The sequence below is a fragment of the Rutidosis leptorrhynchoides genome, chromosome 8, assembly GCF_046630445.1.
Source record: "Rutidosis leptorrhynchoides isolate AG116_Rl617_1_P2 chromosome 8, CSIRO_AGI_Rlap_v1, whole genome shotgun sequence".
NCBI lineage: Eukaryota > Viridiplantae > Streptophyta > Magnoliopsida > Asterales > Asteraceae > Rutidosis > Rutidosis leptorrhynchoides.
In genome coordinates, this window is record NC_092340.1 from 51,362,976 (window position 1) to 51,372,274 (window position 9,299).

A 9,299-nucleotide genomic window follows, 5' to 3' on the forward strand; every position below is an offset into this window, starting at 1 on the left:
ACACTTTTAGAGGTTGAATCATTTTTATAATATTAGTTTTACATTGTTTATTGGTAATATTTAAACATTTGATAATGTGAAGCTAATTATCGTCATTAAACGACACTCATTTAAAAGGTCAAGTTTTCAACCCGCAAGTATTAGTGACTTTCAAACAACTATAAGCGTACAAGATCAATTATTCTAAATCAAGACATGAAATTGGTTTGTCGTAATTTAAAATATAAACATGTCTAAAAGAACAATAATCTACTCTTTGATAAAGGTGCAAAGATGAGTTATCGTGAGAATATTTGATGCTAACAATCTCGGACCCAATAAACATTGGGTACCATGTTTGTGTCTCTAACAAGTTGTAGGTTTGTTAGCAAGTGTGGTGGAAGATGATGCAATCACAACCACTCAAAACACATGTCCATGTAAATATGTCACACTAAGCACAAAGAACATGATGATGGTGACGTAATATTGGATGGACATATTTGAGGAATGATCATCTGTGGAGGTAACTTTACTTACAAATGAAATATTCTTAAAAGTGTGCTATTTGATTTATATAAGTGTTTAATATGCAAATATCTTAACCTGATAGTTAAAGTCATATTTCATTTAGGAAAACATGTTACAATTAGGTAGAATGTCTTATATGCTTGCAAGTGAAATTGGTGAAAAGATAAAAACATGTCAACATATGTTTTTCAATTTGATAGCATATAAGATTAGATCGCACGACCATGAAACTAATCATTAGAGATCTACCTAAAAGTAATATATGATGATCACTAAGTGAGCTAACGTGTTAAAAAAATCATCCTTAACAAAGTAAATATTCATTAAAAACAAATCTTAGGAGACATCAATAGGAGACAAATTAGATCTTAAGTGTGTAGTATAAGTTCTCCGTCTTCTAGGTATAGTATAGATTTACAAAGTTCAATTTTGTAGTCTTACTAAATGGGTCGTGTATGATTTCTATCATCTATGCTTAATGAGATACATTTGTAATGATAGAACTCATTCTAGGCTAATACTTATAAGATATTATTCTTGTATAAATTGCTAGAGTAGTAGTTATTAGAAGTTTACTTAATTAGTCATAAAAATCAAAATAAAAAAATAAAAATAAAAAACGTAAATTTCTTAAAGAAAATGCCTAGGAATCTCAAACAACCTTATGTCTATAACTAACTTTTAAAGTTTAATGTTCGACTAGGATTTAGTAAGCTCAATGACTTATATTGCATCCTTTGGATATAATATTAAGTTTACATCGATAATTTGTGATGCTCTAACATGATTGGTATAAGAATTAGAATATCACTAAAAGTCGTCATTGATAGAAATTGTTAGTTAAATGCATAAGCGTTTGTTGAGTTGTCAAATGTCTAAAACACACTTAGACACATTAGGACGGATGATTATTAATCTTTGAGGTTATAAAACTTTAAGAATAATTAATTCTCTTAATTTCTAAACTATAGGTTTGCGTCAAACGAACACCTAGAACAAACAAGTAAAATGAAAAGTTTCACTAACCTTTTTGATAAGCGCTAAGTAATTAGACACACCTATGGAAATCAATGCTAGATTATCACTCAAAGGTGTAGGTGTGACTCTAAAGGTATGCACGTCTTTAAGATACTCTTTAGAAAGTAAAACCTAACTAGGTTTAATTAGACGTCCTAGTAGCCTTAAGGAATAATCGAACATACATGAAAAGGCTATATCTTTGCATCTTGAAAGTTTTGATAAACTTAGAACATACATGCTTAATCATGTGCATGAAATGGTAAAAATTGGCAATACATTATTTGTTAAGAAGCATGAGAATAAAATGTTAATAGATGTTCATGACTTGGTTATTGATCTAATTAACCATTTTCCTTGTGAAAAGTTCTTTGAACTCATGGATGATAAGTTTTAAATATACTTGATAGAGAAACTTGAATGCTTTATTGTATGCTTTACACTCTAGGCTTCCGCTCATTATACACTAGGTGTAAACTGCATAATCTTTGTTTTCTCTCTCATATGTGTCATATATGCTTTCATTGCTTGTATAAGTATGTGTGCAACATCTACATGCCATATTTGTATGCTTATGTGTTCGTATATATGCAAATCTACTTGTCATACTTGCGTGCTCATATGATCTTCATGCTTGACAACTTTAGTTATCTCTTTCGAACCTATGTTGGTTAAAATCACCTTATTAGTTGTTATAATACACACTTTAGGCTCATTAACTTGCTAATTGAATCGTATTTGTGAGGGCATTGTGCTTAATATTTGCTACATCTAACATGCTTGATAGTGCTCCAAATGAACATATATTTAGTAGCAATATCCTCCCAATATGTAAATTATTTAGTTGTAATTGTCCTATTTTAAGTTGTAATCGTTTATATTAAATAAGTGCGAAAACAAAAGGCGAAAACGACGATTTGAAGACGCAAATGACCAAAAAGCTCAAATGTACAAGATACAATCTAAGTGGTTCAATTTATTGATGAGAAACGTCTAAAAATGACAAGAGTACAAGTTGCGGAACGCAAAGTACACGATATAAAATAATACGCAAGGACGTTCGAAAATCCGGAACTGGGACATGAGTCAACTCTCAACGCTCGACGCAACGGACTAAAAATTACAAGTCAACTATGCACATAAATATAATATAATATTTAAATAATTCTTAAAATTATTTATATATTATATTTATTTATATATTATGTCGGCAAAGCTAAGATCCAAATTGATGTGAGCTGGAAAATAAAACTCCACGACTCGCGGAGTTTGAAGGCCAAAAACTCCACGACTCGCGGAGTTTGAAAAATCAGAAATCCCTATAAAAGGCCATGCATTCTGCCGAGTTTAAAAATAAAAAAATAATAATAATAATACTCTGTAATAAATAAATAAATAAATATATATAATATATATAGTATAGGGTAGTTTTATATTAGATTAGTTCGGGTTATGTAAAGGTTATTTTACGGTTTTTAAAGTCGGAGCTCTGTCCGTGTAACACTACGCGATAAATAATCAATGTAAGCTATGTTCTCCTTTTTAAATTAATGTCTCGTACTTAAGTTATTATTATGCTTATTTGAGCCAAAGTAATGATGATGTTGGACTAAATATTAAAGACGGGGTAATTGGGCTTTGTACCTTAATTGGGGTTTGGACAAAAGAACGACACTTGTGGAAATTAAACTATGGGCTATTAATGGGCTTTATATTTGTTTAAATAAATGATAGTTTGTTAATTTTAATATAAAGATTTATAATTGGACGTCCCTATAAATAACCATATACACTCGATCGGACACGATGGGCGGGATATTTATATGTACGAATAATCGTTCATTTAACCAGACACGGGAATGGATTAATAGGCTATGGAATTATTAAAACAGGGGTGAAATTATGTACAAGGACACTTGGCATAATTGATAACAAAGTATTAAAACCTTGGGTTACACGCAGTCGATATCCTAGTGTAATTATTAAACAAAGTATTAAAACCTTGTTACAGTTTAAGTCCCCAATTAGTTGGAATATTTGACTTCGGGTATAAGGATAATTTGATAAGGACACTCGCACTTTAAATTTATGACCGATGGACTGTTATGGACAAAAACCAGACGGGCATATTAAATAATCCAGGACAAAGGACAATTAACCCATGGGTATAAAATTAAAATCAACACGTCAACCATCATGGTTACGGAAGTTTAAATAAGCATAATATATTTTATTTCATATTTCATCGTACTTTTATTTACTCTCTATTTTATTTAACGTCATTTATTTATTATCATTTATTTTTCGCTACTTTAATTATCGTCATTTATATTTTGCATTAGGTTTTAATTGTAACTTAAAATATAAAATCGACAAACCAGTCATTAAATGGTAAACCCCCTTTTATATATTATTATATATAATTATATATATTTTGTAAAAACATAGTTGTTTAAAAATATAGTGTTAAATAAGCCCGCTCCCTGTGGAACGAACCGGACTTACTAAAAACTATACTACTCTACGATTAGGTACACTGCCTATAGTGTTGTAGCAAGGTTTAGGTATATCCCATTTGTAAATAAATAATTAAAACTTGTGTAATTTGTATCGCTTTTCGTATCAAAAATATATAGTATTTCGCGTACACCTCGCACGACATCAAGTTTTTGGCACCGCTGCCGGGGACTCGGCGAAACGCTATATTTTTAATTTATTTTTCTATAAATATATTTATATATCATTTTAGAAAAACAATATAAAATTTAAAAAAAAAACGTCTTTCAAACTCCACGACTCGCGGAGTTTGCAGGCTTAAAACTTCACGAATCGCGGAGCCACCCTGACAGGCACACCCAGGAACCCTACTTCGCATTAATTACGGATTATATTAATTATTATTATATTTTAAAACCCTAAATTAGTTTAATTAATTTATTATCTGGTTTTATTTTTAATTAATTAGTTTTAATTAATTATATTTAGTTTTATTATATATAAAAATTAAAACTTTTATAAAATAAATAAAAAAATAATATTTTTATAAAAATAAGTAATTTTATCACTTTTTATTTTTATATTTTGTATCCTTTTATTTAGTGTAATCGAAATATTTTTATCGTTCGTAGTTAATTTTAAATTTAGTTTTGCCGTAGCTTATTTTTATTTTTAGATTTTTAGGCTTTGCCATAAAATCCCTTAAGTGCTATTTCTTTAGACTAAGACTTAGGTGCTTTAGAATTTTGCGACGATTTTAAAATTTTAGTGCCTTTTAAGTCACGACGCGCTACTTTCTTATTTTTATTTCTCGATATTTTTCGACGCGCTTCTTTTTCTTTCTTATTTCTCGCCACACTAGTTTTAGGACTTTGAAATTTTCTCTACTTCTTCTCTAATAATTCCAAACGAAAAATTATTTTAAGTGGTTAAATTGATAGACATCCAAATTTTCTGCTTCGTAGTAATAGTTGGATTTGTTAGTGGCTGAGTTGTGAGCTTCCGATTTAAAGGGTTCTGGCTCCCTGCTGCATCTATTGGCTATTCGAAACGTGGGCAAAAGCAGAAAATTCTATTAATTTGATAACTTATATAATTTTTATATTTATAACTAATAGGATAATTAAAATTTGGTAATAAGCGCATTATGAAAAGTCTCGAAGATATTTTGGAAACTCTTTACGACATATGAAATCAATACTCTCAACCGAGTGTTGATGACAATTCGTTCGGTCAATCTTGGATCACGAATGACGAAACAATAACTGGTTGTGAAATCTGTGGAAATTATCACTCAACATGGGAATGTTATTATTACGTTCCTATGGAAAATTACGCACCCACGGAACCTGAATGGAATAATTATGAAGAATACAATTCAAATTGGGATTATTCTCAAGAATATTTCCAAACTCAACAACCAGTAGACGAGGAAAATTACGTGTCTAAAAATTTATTAGACAATATGAAAATCAAACTCGAAGAACTCAATGCTCAAAATGAACAAATGAGAGAGTTTGTAAACCGGCAAGCTAAAACTCTATCAGACTACACACCTGTTGATCTGAGGAGTATTGTACAAGAAAATCTCATATCATCGAATTTTGATGAATTCGAGAGCTCCGAAATCACCAACTATCCCGATGATACTTTTTATTCAGTCTTACCAATTTCACAACATAATGACACATTAGCCTCTACCGACGAAATCATCAATCCTTCAATGGATGATGAAGAAGAAGTAAGGGTGACAAATTGGTACTCTTGGGAAAACGATAACATTGAAAATTTTACCCCCGAGGCCAAACCGAACTTCACCATTACACACCCTTCCAACCCAATATTCTCAATAGACGAGTCATCTACCGAAAATGAACTACGAGCTGTAATAGATAATGACACCTCGGATTTCCCCCAATTGGGTAATAGAGGTGAAAACTTTGATCCCGAGAATAAAAGGAAGGAAATGTTAGGAATTGTCAACCCTATAATATATATGTCGGTGTATATCGATCCATTTGACCAAGAACCAGAAAAGAGACATATCCATTTACTAAAAGCTACACTAAAAAAAGAATTAGGTAGTGACGATCGGGTGGGTCTAAACTTTAAACCCATTGATATAATATTTACCACCCGAGATGTAAATAACTGGCTCACTATTTTAATTCTTGGAACTTATTCTACCGACTTCACATGTCGTCAGCTAAGTGTGGGGAAGTTTAACCCCACTTAACGTTAAATTAGGGGTTCGGGTTAGTGCATAACTCGTTAATAAAAATGCATGATTAGGATAAAAAACGCTTTTTCAAATATTAGTAAACAGTTCAGAAAAGCAGCCGTTTTTGAAAAAACAAAAAAAAAAGCATGTGTGATAAAACAAGAAGGAATGAACGATGAGGTGCGCCATCTATCATTCGACGAGCTTTGTAATTACAAATTGGGTATTTTCAATCATTTTTCTACACTAATCACCCTCATGAATTTATAATTAGATTCTGATTTCATGCAAATGAGGGCATTGCATGATCTCAAGTGTGGGGAAGGGTTATAAATTCTCTCGGGTTTATACTTGGTTTATTTGCCAAATTTTATGAAAATTTGAAAAATTTTCAACTAAATGAATTTAAAATCATGTTTATATATATTTATGAACGGTGAAAACTAGGTGTTAATACCGAAATTATCGTTACCTCGGAAAGGACATAAATTGAGAAACACCCTAAAACGCTTGAATTCATTTAAAATGGAATAAAGGAGAATAAAAAGGCAAAGAAAGAAACTAAGTGTGGGGAGAATGTACCTAGTTATTCAATTAAAAACTATCTAGCACATGTTTCCGTAAAGTTATTGCAGGTGCTTTTGTTTTGGACTAAATTAACTATTTTACCCGATGAAAGAAAAGAAAAGATGGATCTACACGATGAATCAATTCCATCATTAAAAGGAAGTAAAGTCTTCCGAAAAAGACACGCGCTTCTTGATTTAGTTCAAGAAGTTGTCGTCCAGACCAGCTGTAGGTTGACGAAAAATCTAGAAAAGTCATCACTAAAATCAGCAGGAAATCCACGGACCTCAGCATCAAACAGGGTCGCCAAGTGGTCAGATTTATCCTAACCATGAGAAGGATTTATCTCGTACAATGGGGGGACGCCGTGCAAATTAGCTTGATAAGACTAATGAATCAGATCTCCAGAAAGGATAATCTCCTTAAAGATTAAAAAATCAGCTTTTAAGCCTGATATTACTCAATCCTTGAGATTGACCTTACAGATTGAGAATTACAAACTCATGAAATTCAATGATACTAAACTCGAGCTTGAACGAGAAAATATTTTGATCAAAATTATAAACCGATTTGTTTTCTGAAAACCCATTTTTAATGCGTTCATTACCATTGAATGTAAAATCCTAGGAATTCACCTGGAATTCATTAGGTCACCTGAACCAAATCGGGTGTCAACCGTAAGAACGGTGGTTGTATAGCATGGTCGAAGACAGGACCTTGTGCCAGACCAAAAAATTATAAGGGTGAGCTTTACTATTGCACCTACAAAGGATAGTAATTGCGTCCGACACGTTATAGACCATAATTAAAAGCATGTCAGGGGACATTGCCTTAACAGTTGCTTGTTCAACGCTTTCCTTTACAACCGGACGGTAGTTTGCCGAAAGGTAATATACGGGACAAGTAAACTAGACGTGTTGCTTTCCTAATACAAGGTTAGCAAGTGGGTGACACAAAATCGCAAGTTTTGAGCTAAAATTTTCAAATCTGAAACCCACCAAACCCACAAAAAGAATTTGCAAACACCGGTGAAGGGTTATTTCGGAAAACTTGTCTAGGGTAAAAGCTAGATTGAATTTTCAAAAGATCAAATATTTTCATAAAGATCCAATTTCCTAACGGATCTAAATTTTCATAGTCATGTGGGACTGTAAACCGCCTTTCAAATGTGCTTTGCTTTGGAAACCGAAAGTAAATCGGCTATTTGATTGCAAGTGTCGTTGACCTAAACCCGAGGCAACTGTGGATGAAACACCCACCTTTAACCATGGTTCTATCGTTACTATCATTGTTTATACCGCCATCTCAAAATCACTGATGTATAAAGTGTGAAGAATAAAGAAGTGATTCGTGTGATGTATTATATTATTTCAAGTTATGTATTGCTTGAGGACAAGCAACGTTCAAGTGTGGGGATATTTGATAGTGCTCCAAATGAACATATATTTAGTAGCAATATCCTCCCAATATGTAAATTATTTAGTTGTAATTGTCCTATTTCAAGTTGTAATCGTTTATATTAAATAAGTGCGAAGACTAAAGGCGAAAACGACGATTTGAAGACGCAAATGACCAAAAAGCTCAAATGTACAAGATACAATCTAAGTGGTTCAATTTATTGATGAGAAACGTCTAAAAATGACAAGAGTACAAGTTGCGGAACGCAAAGTACACGATATAAAATAATACGCAAGGACGTTCGAAAATCCGGAACCGGGACATGAGTCAACTCTCAACGCTCGACACAACGGACTAAAAATTACAAGTCAACTATGCACATAAATATAATATAATATTTAAATAATTCTTAAAATTATTTATATATTATATTTATTTATATATTATGTCGGCAAAGCTAAGATCCAAATTGATGTGAGCTGGAAAATAAAACTCCACGACTCGCGGAGTTTGAAGGCCAAAAACTCCACGACTCGCGGAGTTTGAAAAATCAGAAATCCCTATAAAAGGCCATGCATTCTGCCGAGTTTAAAAATAAAAAAATAATAATAATAATACTCTGTAATAAATAAATAAATAAATATATATAATATATATAGTATAGGGTAGTTTTATATTAGATTAGTTCGGGTTATGTAAAGGTTATTTTACGGGTTTTAAAGTCGGAGCTCTGTCCGTGTAACACTACGCGATAAATAATCAATGTAAGCTATGTTCTCCTTTTTAAATTAATGTCTCGTACTTAAGTTATTATTATGCTTATTTGAGCCAAAGTAATCATGATGTTGGACTAAATATTAAAGACGGGGTAATTGGGCTTTGTACCTTAATTGGGGTTTGGACAAAAGAACGACACTTGTGGAAATTAGACTATGGGCTATTAATGGGATTTATATTTGTTTAACTAAATGATAGTTTGTTAATTTTAATATAAAGATTTACAATTAGACGTCCCTATAAATAACCATATACACTCGATCGGACACAATGGGCTGGATATTTATATGTACGAATAATCGTTCATTTAACC